At 35.1% G+C, this 17,274-nt stretch overlaps 1 protein-coding gene across 5 annotated transcripts in view; it reads right to left on the bottom strand.

Moving 5' to 3' along the window:
- MXI1 (MAX interactor 1, dimerization protein) overlaps positions 1 to 17,274 on the bottom strand; it is a 72,566-nt gene that overhangs the window by 53,061 nt on the left and 2,231 nt on the right. The window lies entirely within an intron of this gene.

Here is a 17,274-nt window from a genome sequence, read left to right as displayed (position 1 = left end):
GATCCTTCCGCCTCAGCCTTCCGAGTAGCTGGAACTACAGGCGCGCGCTACCACACCCAGATAATTTTTGATTTATTGTAGAGTTGAGGTCTTGCCAATTTGCCCAGGCGGGTCTCCAACCCGCGGGCTCAGGCACTCCACGGGATTACAGGCTGAGTCACAGAGCCAGGCCTATCTCACTTCTAAAAGCCATTAAAGAAGTAAAACTCGAATACTGCCAACTTTTGGAAAAATGCCTCCTAAGAAATGTATTGCTTCTTTCTTAACAATGACAAAAACATCACCACCACAATAACTAAGTCCACAAAAAACAAGTGTCTAAAAAGGATGCACAATAAATTAATAACCTTTTTCCTTAAAACTTACATATCCCGCACCTTTGGGAGGCTGAGGTGAGTGGATTGCCTGAGCCCGCAGGTTCGAGACCTGCCTGGGCAACTTGGTGAGACCACATCTCTACAATAAATCAAAAAATGAGCCGGGCGTGGTAGCGCGTTCCTGTAGTTCCAGCTACTTGGAAGGTTGAGGCGGAAGGATCGCCGGAGCCCAGTGAGTCGAGGCTGCGGTGGCCGGGAGCGGCCACTGCACTCCAGTCTGGGTGACAGAGTGAGACTCCAACTCAAAAAAAAAAACCAAAAAACTTACAAATCAAAGCTGAATATATGCACACCTTATGACTCAGCATGTCCACTCATAGGCATATAACAAACTAATACATGTTCACCAAAGGACACACAAAAAGAATGCTCTTATAGAACTATTAATACTAGCCAAAAATTGGAAGCTCAAACACCCATCAATAGTAGAATAAATAGTGAAATATTCATAAATTGTAATACTATAAAGCAATGAAAATAAACTAACTGTATTATGCAATAACACAAGTCTCTGACAAATCTTTTGGCCTACTAAACATCTATAAGATATGTACTTTGTAAAGGATAATTTTTAATAAATCTGAAAGTACTGAAATCACACAGAATAAGTTCTCAACCACAATGAAATTAAATTAGAACTCAATAACAAGACAATTAGAGAAATCCCAGTATTTGGAACATAAACTACAAATCAACGAATAAATTACAGAGAAATCAAAAAATATTCTGAATTGAATAATAAAAATACAGCATATCAAAATGTGTTTAATGAAGCTAAATCAGTCCTTAGAGAGAAATATTTAGCTTGAAATACTTATATTAGACAAAAAAGAAAGGTCCAAAATCAATGGTCTTACTTTCACCTTGAGAAGCTAGACATGATCTTGTACTTCCAGCCTCTAGAAAAAAAGAAGAAAAAGAGATGCTAAAAAAAAAGAGCAAATTAAACCCCCAAAGAGAAAGGAAATAAGTTGTAATAGATTAAAGAACAAATAATAAAGGAATAGAAAATATTTTCAAATGAATGATATGAAAATACAACATATAAAAATTTGTTAACTACAGCTAAAGTAGTACTTGAAAAATGTTTAGCTTTAAATCCTTATGTTGGGGTGAGGGAGGAAGGAACGGAATCCAAAATCAGTGATCCAAGATTCTACCTTAAGAAACTAGAAAAAATAAACAAATTAAACTGAAAGAAGTTGAGCAATGGTTCTCAACCACCAGCAGTTTTGCCCACCTAGAGACATTTGACAATTCCTGGAGACTTCGTGGTTATCACACCTAGGGAGAGGTTACTGGCACTTTGTGAGAAGACACCAGGGATGCTGCTAATCATCCTATTATGCACAAAACAGAATTATCTGACCCAAAATGTCATAGTGCTAAGGTTGAGAAACTCTGAGGTAGAGAAAAGAAATATAAAAGCCAACAGGAACAAAAGAAACTGAAAATGGAAAACAACAGTGGGTATCAACAAAACTGAAAGTTAACTTTATTTTTTAAAAAATCAATAAATTGATAAAATACTTCTAAGGTTGATGAAGAAAAAAAGACAAACATTACAATACAAAAAATGTATCAGGAATGAGTGTATATCACTACAGATACTAGACACATTAGATGGATAAGAGAATATTTCAAATAACTTTATGCCAATGATAATTGTCCATATCATCTAAATTTGACAGCTTACATGATATGAACTAATTTCTTACAAAATACAGATTATCAAAACTAACTCAAGAAGCAATAAACTGAATAGCCTTGTATCTACTAAAACATTTTAACTCATAATATAAAACCTTCCCACAAAAACGAGGGCTTACTCCAGAATGCAAGGTTGGTTTAATATTCAAGAAAATCAATCAATATGATTTTCCATATTAACAAAATAAAAAATAAAATCCATAGTATTATCTCAATAGATGTGGAAAAAGCATTTGGCAAAATTTAGTATCTACTTGTGATATAAACTCTTAGCAAACAAGGGAAGAAAGGAACTTCCATTACCTAAATGGCATCTAGAAAAAACTATAGTTATACTCAATGGCAAAAGAATGCATTTTTTCCCAAGATCAAGAATAAGAGAAGGATATCCACTCTCACCACTTCTATTCAGCACTGTACTAGAAGTCCTAGCCAGTTAAATATGACAAGAAAAAAAATCATACAGCATGAGAAAGGCAAAGTAAGAATGTCTTTATTTGCTAATAACATTATTGTCGATTTAGAAAATCCTAAGGAATATACAAATTACTGCAATAAGTTTAGCAAGGTCAGTTGGCAAGCACAATATGCCAAACTCAATTGCCACTGGCAACAGCATAAAAAAATACTTAGGGATAAATTTAACAAAATATATGCATGACCCACACTATGGAAATCTACAAAATATTGCTGAAACTTAAAAACACATAAGTAATTAAACAGAAACATACTATGTTCATGAATTAGAAGATTCAATAATTCAGATATGTCAAGAGTCCCTAAATTAATTTATAGGTCCAATAAAATCCCAATAAAAATTCCAGCAGGCTTTGTTGTAGAAATTGACAAGCTGATTATAAAATTCATGTAAAAATGCAAAAAACGTAGAATAGCCAAATCAACTTTTGAAAAAGAAGAATCAAGGTGGAAGATAGTCACTATCTGATTTCATGACTTACTGGAAAAACTAAAGTAACCAAGAAAGTATGGTGTTAGAGTAAGGATGAATATTTAGATCAAGGGAATAGTATAGAGAATCCAGAAACAGACTCACAAATCTGTGGTCAACTGATTTTTTACAAAGGTACCAAGGGAATATAATGTAAGAAGTATAGTCTTTTCAATAAATCGGGCTAAAACAAACTGGATGTCCATTTGTCCAAAAAATGAATTCCAACCTTTATCTCACACCTTCTACAAAAATTAACTCTGAATGAAATTTTAGATCTAAATGTAAAACTTAACACTATAAAATTGCTAGCAGAAAACATAAAAGAACATTTTTGTGATACTAAAATATTCAATGATTTTTTAGGACACGGAAGCATGAACCATAAAATACAAACATGATAAACTGGACTTCGTCAAAATATAAATCTTTGTTCTTCAAAAGAAAGTTAAGAAAATGAAAAAGTCTGTAATCCCAGCACTTTGGGAAGCCGAGGTGAGTGGATTGCCTGAGCCCATGAGTTCGAGACCCACTCGGGCAACTTGGTGAGAACTCATCTCTACAATAAATCAAAAATTAGCCGGGCATGGTAGCACACGCCTGTAGTTCCAGCTCCTTGGAAGGCTGAGGCTAAAGGATCGCCGGAGCCCAGCAGGTCGAGGTTGTGGTGGCCAGGAGCGTGCCACTGTGCTCCAGTCTGGACGACAGAGCGAGACTCCAACTCAAAAAAAACCAAACAAACAACAAAAAAAAAGAAAAAGAAAATGAAAAAGGTAAGCCACTGAATAGGAGAAAGTATTTGCAAAACACATATGTAATAAAGACTTGTATCCAGAATTTACAAAGAACTCTTATGTTATATCAGTAACAACTCAGGAAAAAAAGACAAAAGATTTGAACAGACACTCCACTAAAGATATATCAATAGCAAACAAGCACCAAAAAAAAAAAAAAAAAGATGCTCAAGATCATTAGTCATAAGGAAAATGCAAACTAAAACGCAATGAGATATTATGACACACTTGTTAGAATAACTAAAACTAAAGACTGACAAAAATATTATCCAGGATGCCAAGCTACTGTTAGTCTCACATACTGTTAGTTACAACTGTTAGTTGCAGCCACTTTGGAAAACAATCTGGCAATTACTTTATCAAGTTGAATATACATTTACCATATAATCCACCAAGTCCACTCTTAGGTATTTATGAAAAATTAAGACTTGTCCAGAAAAGACCTGCTAATGAAAATTCACAACATCTTATAACTAAAAACTATGAGCAATCTAAATGTCCATAAACTGATGAATGTACAAATCGTGGTAGACCCAGGCAATTTAATTTTACTCGGCAATAAATGGGATTGAACTACTGATATAGAACAACACGAATGACTCTCAAAAGACATTATGCTAAATGAAAGAAGTCATACACAAAAGAATATATACACTTTATGACTCCACCTATATAAAATTCTAGATTGGAGGGACCAGAGGTAAGGCAAGGAAACTGACTGTAAAGGGTCATGAAGTAATGTTTTGTGGTGATGGAAACTGTCTATATCATAATTGTGTTGATGATTGCATGTCTGTGTATATATATCAAGTCCCTGAATCATACACTAAAAATTAAGGAATTTTGTTATGTAGAAATTGTACAGCAACTTGGATGGACTTAGAGTCTATAATACTGAGTGAACTATCACAGAAACAAAGAACTGAGTACCACATGTTCTCACTCATAAGTGGACCTTGAACAATTATCACAATACTATAAGAAAGGGATTGGCAGTAGGGGGAAATTGCCAGGGTGAGGACACACCTCATCAACAAGGGTACGTGCATAATGAACACTGCATACCTAGCCCTGAATTGTACCCCACATCTTTAAAATAAAACATTAAAAAAAGAAACTGTACCTCAGTAAAGTTTATTTTTTTAAAGAAAATAATACACCTCATTGTGAAACTGAAGCAATAATCTACCACAGAGTACTCAGGGATAGAAAGTAAAATATCAGTTTTATAATGTAGGAGACTAATAATATACATTACTATGAAGTGCATAATTTGGAAACAAAATTCCTTTGGGGAATATTTGCTCTCCTGTATTTTTTAATTTCATTTTTTGCCATATGATTAATCTGCTGTTAGTCAAGAGTATAAGACAGTCAAATCCTCACCTTCTATAGCAGGAACTCAACCGGTAACAAGGAAAATAAACTTCTTATTGAGAAATATGAAGCAAACAACAGAAGAAGCCACTAAATTATGAGAATAGCCTCTAGAAAGCAGAAATTGAATGGGAAAAGATGGGGCATAGAGATGGTATTTTTCTTTATAAATTACTCAATATCAATTGACTTTTAAAACTATATACATAATTTGTTAATGTTAAGAATGAATGTAAAATAACTAATTTACTTTGTATTTCTTGTAGCACCAGAAATTAAGAAGTATCTTATACATTCTAAAGTTATACATTATTTATGAAATAATATTTCTTAGGTGAAAAAGCAATACTAAGAAATACAGAGAATTTTTAAGGTTAAAATTATTGTTCTTAAACATATTTTCAAGCTAAGAAAAGGATATTTAAGATAAATCATTAATTATCTAGACTACTTCATTAGTTGACAGCAAATGCTACTACAGAGTAACAATCTGAAAATCTATAAAAGTGGTAAAAATATTGGTGATTTTCTAATTCATCTGACTTCCAAATTATAATTACTTTAGGAAAGAGTCAAGCATAAAATAACATTCAGTAAATATCTAATACTTGTGGGAAAAAATGAATGGTACCATATTTAACATCATTACCCATAGATATTAAGCCTTTTTGCTTTTTTTTTTCTTCTTCTTTTTTTGAGTTGGAGTCTCACTCTGTTGCCCAGGCTGGAGTGCAATGGCACACTCTCATGGCCACTGCAGCCTCAATCTTATGGGCTCAGGCTATTCTTTCACCTCAGCCTTCCAAGTAGCTAGAACTACAGGCAGGCACCACCACGTCTAGTTAATTTTTTTTTATTTATTGTAGCAACACGGTCTCGCCAAGTTGCCCAAGCTAGTAAAGGTCATTTTTTGAAGTTGTTATTTTTGAATTGTTATTGTTAACATACTTGGTTCTTCCCTATAGATGCAGATGTTATACATTTTAAATAATCTTATTGTATAAGGGAAGAATACCACACAGAAAAGTGGCTCTCAAAGGGAATATAAACAGAAGGGTTGGCAGGATAGCTGAATCTCTGCTCTAGGAGCTGTAGGGGTGTGGAGGTGCCATCTTGTAAGGGGCTACCTTCCCTACTCCTAATATCTTATTGGTTTATTTCCAGTTTTAAAAGAATCACTGCTTAAAAGCCACCCATTTCACCTTTAGCTCTTCTCAGTATTTGTTACATGTTCGAGTCTCTTCATTTACTTACAGTAATAAATAAGACCAGACTTCAAAAAAAATTCTATTGTGGTATAATTTACATACTATAAAATTCATCCATTTTAAATGTACAGTTCAATGAGCTTTAGTCATTTACACAGTTGTGTAACCTTTACTACATTTCATTTTAGAAACACTTTTATCTCCCCAAAAGTTCCTTCACGTCAGTTTGTAGTCACTCTTCAACCTTACCCTCAAGGCCACCACTCATCTTGTTTGTTTCTATAGTTTCATATTTTCTTTAAATGTCTGATAATGGAATCATATATGTACCTTATGTATCTGGCTTCATTCATTTCTCACAATGTTTTTGTGGTTCATCCATTTCAACGTATAAGTAGTTTATTTCTTTGTATTGCTGGGTAGTATTCCAGTATATGAATAGAATATACCACATTGTGTTTATTCATTCATCAGCTGATAGACATTTCAACTGTTTCCACCTTTTGATGATTATGAATAACACCACTATGACCAATCACCTGAAAGTCTTTGTGTGAACATAAGCAACAGGAGATCTTCATCTTAAAGGACTGTGCCTCACACTTCTTACACTTTACCACGAACATGCAAGCTACTTTTTATACCTATAATAACAGCCAACAGTATGAGGCACATACTGGTATTTAATAAATATAACATATCTATGGGTACTTAATAAATGTTTATTGAAAAAATAAAAGAAACATGTTACTCAATTATTTCTGGTAATATGGACCTAAACTTCAAATGTTAAAAAAAAAAAACCCTAACTTTATCTCCAGTGAGTATACCTGCTACAAATAAAATGACAATAAGAAGATATTAAACAACCCTAGATCAGTTTCATATAAAGCAACCTATTGAACCTAAGTTTCTCCAAAACTTCTCAAAGTATCTCAAAGTATCTGCCAACATTTCATCAAAACATACCTTCATATCTTCATGATCTTGCTCAAAGTGTTCAGTTTTTCATTCATGCAGTATTTACTAAGTATCTACACTGGAAACATGACTACTTTAAAATACAAAGTGCCTGACCTTGTGAAGCTCACATTCCATCAACCAATTTTTGCTAAAAAATTAATAAGTAGAACTCATTAAGAAAATAACAACTGTATACTTTACACTATCACACCATACCTTTACATTGTGAGATAACTATCATTTGATTCTATTTAATGAATTTATACACACTTAAAAATATTTATATTTTATACAGACAAATCATTTTGTTTCTTTAAACAGTGGACTAAGTATAATATTTATGATAGATTCTATTAAAATATTGGATTTTAGTAATAGTGACCCCCAATCAGCAATGATTCTACAGAAAAATGAGATTTAAATATTTTTTTGACCTATGGTGCTATTTCCAGGACTATAACTTGCCTTACAAAGGACAACCGATTTCATATAATAGGCAGATAATAAAGTGATAATATTAAGCATACCAAATAATTTTAGTAGAGTCAACCATAGAATTCTAAATTTTAAATTACTAACTTATGAGCATTAACTGGTACTGACAATGATTACAGAAACCAACCCTAATAAACTCAGTTTTGAGGACAATATATTGTCTCAAGTTTTTGAGGAGACTGAAGATCAATATATTTCTGTTACTTATATAGAAGAAACACACTATCACAAAGGACTACAGTGGGATCAAAATTAAACACCTGAAAATTCACATTTTACTAATATCAAGACAAACTTATTCCACCTTACCTACTACTACACTTTAATCTCTTTTATTACAAAAAAAGAAAGTTGCCTTATAGTTTCTCAAAGAGAATTTTAAATTGTCCTGCCTAACTAAAGTTAGAAGAAATATCAATTGCTCCAACAAATTATATGACACACTGAAGACTAAAATTATATTATTCTATAATCTAGAAATGCTCATTTCAAATGCCATCAAAGCTCTGGTCATTTAGCCTCCAAAAATGGTATTTACATGGTCATCTCAAGAGACTATCAACAATATTTCCCATGATAAATAAATGCAAGGAAATAAACACCATGTAGAAATCCTTTTATCCAATGATATAAAATCAAACAAAAAGAAAATTCGTAACACAGTCCTCTGAAATGTATACAGTAATATTAATAACAAAATTACCTATTGAAGCAAATATTTTCTTTTATAAGAACTGGTTTAAGTCGGACTCGGTGGCTCAGCCTGTAATCTCGCGCCTTGGGAGGCTGAGGTGAGTGGATTGCCTGAGCCCACGGGTTTGAGACCCTCCTGGGTAACTTGGCGAGACCTCATCTCTACAATAAATCAAAAAATTAGCCAGGCATGGTAGCGCATGCCTGTAGTTCCAGCTACTTGGAAGGCTGAGGCGGAAGGATCGCCGGAGCCCAGCAGATCGAGGCTGCGGTGGCCGGGAGCGGCCACTGTACTCCAGTCTGGGCGACAGAGTGAGACTCCAACTCACCAAAAAAAAAAAGAAAAAAAAGAATTGGTTTAAAAGAAAAAAGAAATTAGTTCCTTAGATAAAATATAAGGAATTTTACTCTAATACCAAATTATAGAATTCCTACGTCTCCCTGAATGCATGTTGAAGTTAATCAATGGACAAGTTTATATTGTGAATCTATAATATTTCTTCGATAGCCTATTATAATTAAATTTTTTTCTATCAATGTAAACAATTTTCTGTTTTTTGCACCTGACACAAATAAAAATGGCCCTCCTTATAGCATCTTACTGCTTTGTATTATTTACCATTTTATATTACATCTTCCCAAATATACCATAAACTCCTCTATGGCAGGGAAGCATATATAGCAACCATTCTATGTAAATTCAATGAATTTGCTTACTGATTACCTTCAAGAGAGCAGTTTCAATAACTGGTGATAAAGGAATCAAACTGCAAAGGATTAAAAAAAGAGTACTAATAGTAAGATATCAAAAGCAAAGGCAGAAATCACATATTTCAGGCATTTGACAGAACAGAAAAAGAATACTAACACATAAAATTTCAGGTTTCGTCACCCAGTTTTTAAGTAAATTATTAGTAGACTGTTTGCTGATCCCAGAAAAACAAATCCCAGGAATTTGCCTCATCTTCTAGTTCTATCTATAGAAGTTATGTGGCACACTAGTTCAGTTTCCTCAACAAAAAAAAAAAAAAAAAAAAAAGGATAAAACAATTCTACTTTACCTCACAGAACTGTTCTGAAATTTAAATGAGATAATGTACATTTTAAAGGGCTTTATATTCAAGTAGTATATTAAATACAAGGTGTTACAATTACTGTTGTTGTTGTTGAAAATGGAGACTACCTTTTGAGTTAACAATTCTAATTCTTTGTGTTTACCCTAAAGATCTAAGTTGACAAATACAAAGGTATCTGTACAAAGATGTTGAAAATATCTTTTTTTGGAATGATAAAAAAATCTGAAAATAAAGTATCAAAGGATGACTGGCTTAAGTTATGAGACACATATGAAATAGAATGGCATGCAGTAATTAAAAACAATGTCACAGATACATAAATATGCACACAAAAAATGCTCAGTGAAAGCAAGACTACAAAGCATTCAACCTGAATAAACCTTCCCTCATTCACCAAACTTGAACAGGTCCTTTGTTATATACCTCATAGGATTCTCCATTTTTCCTTTATTTTTATTTTTTGAGTCCAGGCCTTACTCTGTTGCCCAAGCTAGAGTGCAAGTGGCACAATCACAGCTTACTGCAGTCTCAAACTTCAGGGTTCAGGCAACCCTTCCCCCTCAGGCTCCCAAGTAGCTAGAACTACGGGCACGTGTCACCATGCCTGGGCAGTTTTTTTATTTTTTTGTAGAGATGAGGTCTCACAATGTTACCTAGGCTGGTCTCAATCTCTTGGCTCAAGCGATTCTCCCTCCTCAGTCTCCCAAAGTGCTGGGATTACAGGTGTGAGCCACCACTTCTGGTCCTATTTTTCATATATAAAGCTCATCACATTTAAAAATAATATATTCACACATTTATTTGACAACACATATTTTCTTTTCTTTTTTTTTTTTTTTTTTTGCGTTGGAGTCTCACTCTGTCGCCCAGACTGGAGTACAGTGGCTGCTCCCGGCCACCGCAGCCTCGACCAGCTGGGCTCCGGCGATCCTTCCGCCTCAGCCTTCCAAGTAGCTGGAACTACAGGCGCACGCTACCGCACCTGGCTAATTTTTTGATTTATTGTAGAGATGAGGTCTCACCAAGTTGCCCAGGTGGGTCTCGAACCCACGGGCTCAGGCAATCCACTCACCTCAGCCTCCCAAGGTGCAGGATTACAGGCTGAGCCACCAAGCCCAGCTGACAACATATATTTTCTTCACTAGATTATAAACATCATGAAGGCAGGGAAGTATAATAAACACACACATACACGTAGAGGGGGAAAAAAGCCTGCCAGTATTTTAAAATGTACAAAACCAAAATGAAAAAGTAAAAACAATCTAACCAAAAAAAAAAAGCATGTTTACATTACATTACATCAGCACTACAAAATCAGTCTAAAAATGGGATCTGGAAATATATTTTGTCAAACTATACCATCAAACCTCTTTTATTAGATTAGTAACTGGAAAACTGTCCTCGCTGAAAAAAGGACAAAGAATTATGCTATATTCAAAAGCAGGTAATGATGTTTCATTGTAAGAAGACATCTACAAGAGAATGCTTTCTTCCAATCAGTCAACAGTCCTGCCTGGTTAGAATGATGCATATACTGCTTAAGATCCAGCTTAAAAATAAAGTCAACAACCACCTATAGCTATGAGGTTTAAACAAATCATTTACCATCTATAAGACACATGTGCTTTAATCATAAAATGAGTCATGTCCTACCTTATAAAACAGAGAACTATACTAGATGAAATCCTGAATTCCTTTTCCACATTTTGTGATCTCCTACATCATATATTCACTATTTTGATGTAAAAGCTTTCATCAAAGAGAAACAGAAGTAGTTGTCCCACTGACTTACAAGGCATGATTACACAAGTCTCCTTCAAACAATACTACCATAGAAGAATATAACTTTAAGAAACTCAGCAACAGCAAACATATGCTCCAATGAAGCATTTAAAGAAAAGTCTGAGTTTGTTAAGTATGAGGCATATAAATAACTCTTGAGAATTTTTCATTTAACTCAGTTTTGGTGGCAGACAGAATATCACAAAATACATCTTACAGGATGTGTTAATCGCTCAACTTGCAGAAAATACTGAATAATAATAATACCACTAAGAGTATGACTGCTACTAATCTACAATTTTGTTCTGAAACTTTGGGGTTTTCTATTAGACAAAGACCTAGAAACTATTTTTTAATAGAGAAAATTTGAAAAGCACAGAATAGTAGAAGGAAATTTCACAAAAATAAAAATAAGGCTTCATTCATTTATTTTATGAACAAATAGGTACAGGTTTAAAAATAAAAATAGAAGATAAAACATCTCAAATTACTACTGGAAAAAATCCTCTGTAACTATGCTAGAAAAAGAATTCACTACTGTTTGTCCCTCTACCCCCTAAAAAAACCCTAAAAATCTATGAAAATAGTAAAAAATGATATTAAATGGAAAATATAATAATTCCATCTAAAATAAGACGAACACATTTTATTCTGTAGCTTATGAAAAGTCTCATAAGCAACAGAAAAGCTGTTTTTTTTTTTTTAATGTCCTCAATCTTAGAAAGTGGAACTGACACACTGTTGCTGTGAGATTCTTTAATATCCATAGGAAGTCTAAAGAGAAGAAATTGTAATCAACTCGAAATTCAAGCACAAACTGATCACCTTAAAACACCTACTTTTCAGATCACACTAAAACACTGCCACTACTATGAGTGTGTCACAATCAACTCTCAGCATAGTTCATATGAATGTTTACCACCAATATATGACAGACTTCGGTTTCTTTGAATGTACAAGTTTTGATACCATTTTATTTTCATGACATTGGATGACACTGAATGTTTTTAAAAATTATGTGTAGTATTCTGTAGTCTACTATAACAGTTGTTTAAAAGAACTGACAGTTTGGAGATTTTTATGCTTCAAATACTATATATTGCTTTTCTTTCCAAATGCATCATTATTAATATCCCTTAGGACACAAAGTAATCAGAGTTTGCCAAAGCAGGAGTTGCGTAATCTTCCATCACTCCTCCTTCCATCTAATATGGTACTCAGCATGCAAAGAAAATCAGTTTCAATTTAAGACAGTTTAAAAACCTTCCATTCTTTAAGAAACACCTACTGTATACAGGGCACTGTGATAGGTACTGGGGATAAATGTTTAACTAGAAGAGACTCAATCTCTGTCCTCAAAGGGTTTTTAGTCCAATGAATGGTATACAAATTTAAGGAAAAAATCACATATTTCTATAAATATGATGAACACCATGAAGGCAAAGTAGAGGCACCATGAAGTATGTAAAAACCTGATCTACTATGGCAGATGAGGAAAGGCTTCCTAAGGAAGTTATGACTTGAGCTGCAGGAAGAGTCTTATTAGAGATAACCTGGCAAAGGGGGAGGGAAAACGATTCCTGGCAGGGAACAAAATATATGCAAAGATCTTGGGGTAGAAGAAAACACAGTATATTTGAAAGAAATGAAAGAAGTCCAGCCAATATAATTCATGAGAACTGTGGTTGCAGGGACACCAAGTACAAGGTTACTAAATTGTCCAGGTGAGAAATGATGGGAGCTGATATTAAGAGAATAGTAATGAAGGTAAAATAAAAGGCGGCAGATTCAAGAAATATGAAGGAAGAAATCAGTGTTACACTGAAGCCATGGATCATTTAGTGGAGTTTTTAAAATGACAGACCTTGAGATTTTTCAGTTGTGATACTAAATAGTAAAGAAGCTGAGAATCTGAGCTTATCTGATGTTCCCCAATGAGCCAGATAGCTTTGCAGCCAGATTCTCCAATAGCAGTAACATCTTAGCAATGCTGATTTCAGGAAGTGTGCCAGAAGACTGTTACCAAGACCCCACAGTAAAATCAAGCATGTATTTAAAACATAATTATATATAATAAGGTCCTACCTCCCAACTGTCAGTTAGAATAATCTCGAATGAGTAAAATTACTGGTATTTCCAAGGCACATACTTGTAATATCACATTATATCATTTATCTCCTTGATACTCCTTTGAAAATAAACTTCAAGGTTTAGGGGAAAGAGAGAATTCAGATTTTTAATATTATGAGTCAACTCTCAGCATAAACATATAAAATACATTTTTATCAGGAATATTATTTTACACCTGAAAAAATATTTTTGTCACCTAGGCTGAAGTGCAGTGGTCCATTAATGGCCACCACAGCCTCGACCTGCTGGGCTCAGGCATCCTTTCGCTTCAGCCTTCCAAGCAGCTGGGACTACAGGTATGTGCCATCATGGCTGGATAATTTTTTTACTTATTGTAGAGACAAGGTCTCATCATGTTGCCCAGGCTGGTCTTGAACTCCTGGGCTCAGGCAATCCTCCTGCCTCGGTCTCTCAAAGTGCTAAGATTACAGGCATGAGCCACCGCACCCAGCCCACCATTGTATTTTAAAAGTGCTACAATATCAGAGAAACAAATGTCAGTTTATGACATGTAAGGTATCAATATTCAAAATGCATAGTAGAAACAGCAACTTCCACATAAGTAGCTTTTTGATCAGAAAAAAATAAGACACATATACTTATCAACTTTTTCTTTCCTTGTTTTAGATGATGAATAAATGGAAATTTAAGTCTTCTTACTTTCTGCTTTATGTAACCAACATAATAAAACAGTAATATAATTAAACAGTAAGCTTAAAATTAACAGGAAGCCTGCAGTATCCCCTTACAAACAGATCAACAATGTTTCCCAAATACCCCAGTATCGTCATTTTAACTTCATCTCCCCTACTTCCACGAAGCAGACATCTTAGATAACTGGCTAAGGAGAAATAATGTCTAGTATTTTACTTTCACACACTAGTTCTCTTTCACAGGCCTTAGCCTAAACCCCACATGTGGGTGGACCTTGACATATATATTCTAAAATGTTTCTTTCTCTTTTTCTTTTTTTCTTGCTACTTCTATGCCCATGAAAAAGTACTTTCCTTTATCTTATGTGGTCCAGTGTACATGTATTCTCCCTTAGGTTCTATCAGAAAAACATGGCATTATTGTAGTTTCACAAATTTTCTGACAAGTTGTATTAAAACACAGTAATTAGCACTATTGTCCCACACACAACAGTAGAATCCTAACAGGCATACTAACATGAAAGAGAAACATCATTTAGCCAAAACCCCAAGCTGAGCAAAGGGTAAGTTAACAGATGATGAAAACTTTATTAATGATCTGTAACATAAATGGTAAAAAATGAGAGATGTACATCTTATTTATGCCTTTACAATCCTTGAGTTGTTAGTAAAAATGTCACATCTCTAATTATGGGGAGTTATACTAAATTATTAATATAGTAACTAATTCCTAAAACTGTCAATGAATCAGAGTCATAGAACTTCAGGAGAAGAAAGGACTTTGGTGAGTATCTAATACATCCTCTCATTTTACAGATAAAAACAATAAGGAACAGAGAGAAAAACGTAAGAAGATCATATACCTGATTTCTAGAAAGTATGAAAGACTTAAATACTTGCGGCATGATAGAACCCAGGTCTGGTTTCCTATCTGGTACTCTTTCCATGTCTCCAAGTTGAAAAAAAAAAGGTTTTTAGTCTACATATGGATTGAAAGATACATAAATTCCTCAATAGGTCTTAATTCCTAATAGCTTAACCACAGAAAGTGTAAGGGCAAGGAAATGCACTTAAAAAAAAAAAAGCGGGGGGGATGGAACTAATGGCAGTAAACATCTGTCTGGAGATGGGGAGACACCTGTTTAAGCATATTTGTATACCTAACCCTTAACTGTACCCCACAATATCAAAATAAAAAATATTGATTAAAAAAAATGCTCTGTATCATACTACATATTTTTTCTTTTTTTTTGAGTTGGAGTTTCACTCTGTCACCCAGACTGGAGTGCAGTGGCCACTCCCAGCCACCGGAGCCTTGACCTGCTGGACTCTGGTGATCCTTCTGCCTCAGCCTTCCAAGTAGCTGGAACTACAGGCGTGTGCTACCACACCTGGCTAATTTTTTTGATTTTATTGAGAGATGAGGTCTCGCCAAGTTGCCCAGGCAGGTCTCGAACCCGCGGGCTCAGGCAATCCACTCACCTCAGCCTCCCAAAGTGCTGGGATTACAGGCTGAGCACCGAGCCTGGCTCATACTACATATATTCATCTCAAACATACCATACTACAACAAACCCTCTAGACTCACACAAACACATTTAGTATATTAAGCTTAAAGCTAATTATTTTTATAATTTAAGAAATTAAGTTTAAAAAACACAATAGATCAGGCATGGTGGCTCACATCTATAATCCCTACACTTTGGGAAACTGAAGCTAGAGGATTACTTGAGTCCAGGAGTTCGGGACCAGCCTGGGCAACATAGCAAGATCTCATCTCAAAAAAAATCCAACAATAAGCCAGGCATGTGGCTTACGCCTGTACTCCTAGCTACTTGGAAGGCTGAGGTAAGAAGAGGACTGTTTCAGCCCAGAAGGTAGAGGCTGCGGTGAGCCATGATCCCATTCCACAGCACTCCAGCCTGGGTGACAGAGCAAGATCCTGACTTAAAACAAATAATTAAATAAAATAACAAAGAAAAAAAGCCAAAAAAAGAAACATGCAGCTCCAAAGGTAAGTCAAAGGGAGAAGAGTGAATCCTAGTTTTGCCTCAAGTGAAGTCCAAAACAAGGAGTGAGATGATCCAATTGCTCCTAATTGTTATTTATAGGAGTCTCAGGTTTTCTGCATCAAGAGCCCTGTTGCCTCCCCAAATGACTAACCACTTGACTGGCACTCCCCAAAACCTTCAGGGAAAACTTAGTTACCCAGGGATTGTTTATTATGTTCCCTAGACAAAGCTTAGGGAATCAGAATAAAGGTCTCAATTCTCTCTTATCAACAGAAAAGGCAGCCATCCGTTGATCTTTTTTTTTTTTTAAAGTCCTTTTGAAAACTTCATATTAGATGAATTCTTGAAATTCACTGGCTCCCTGGAATAAAAACACTGAAGAGACAGCCAGACACTACTCAAAGTTTTCAAAATTGGAAGTGAACTATGTCTGCATACATCTAGATAAGCATATTCTACAGGATCTGTTTTCTTTTTCTTTTTTTTTTTTTTTTGAGTTGGAGTCTCACTCTGTTGCCCAGACTGGAGTGCAGTGGCCGCTCCCGGCCACCGCAGCCTCGACCTGCTGGGCTCTGGCGATCCTTCTACCTCAGCCTTCCGAGTAGTTGTTTTCTTTTTTCTTTTTGTTTTTATTTATTTATTTTTTAGTTGGAGTCTCACTCTGTCACCTAGTCTGGAGTGCAGTGGCATGCCCCCAGCCATCACAGCCTCGACCTGCTGGGCTCCAGCAATCGTTCTGCCTCAGCCTTCCAAGTAGCCGGAACTACAGGTGCATGTTACCACACTCAGCTAATTTTTTTAAATTTATTTATTGTAGAGAAGAAGTCTCGCCAAGTTGCTCGGGTGGGTCTCAAATGCACAGGCTCAGGCAATCCACTCACCTCGGCCTCCCAAAGGGCTGGAATTACAGGCTGAGCCACCAAGCCCAGCCATTTTTAAATTTTTGCTTTAAGAGTTCCCTTACCAGTCCAATTTTATCATTAAAGAGGCAAAACTGCCAGACTCGGTGGCTCAGCCTGTAATCCCGCACCTTTGGGAGGCTGAGGTGAGTGGAT

The sequence above is a fragment of the Carlito syrichta genome, unplaced genomic scaffold, assembly GCF_000164805.1.
Source record: "Carlito syrichta isolate Samal-C Ts95f unplaced genomic scaffold, Tarsius_syrichta-2.0.1 Scaffold305628, whole genome shotgun sequence".
In the NCBI taxonomy this organism is placed as follows: domain Eukaryota; kingdom Metazoa; phylum Chordata; class Mammalia; order Primates; family Tarsiidae; genus Carlito; species Carlito syrichta.
This window is presented reverse-complemented; position numbering and strand designations above follow the sequence as displayed.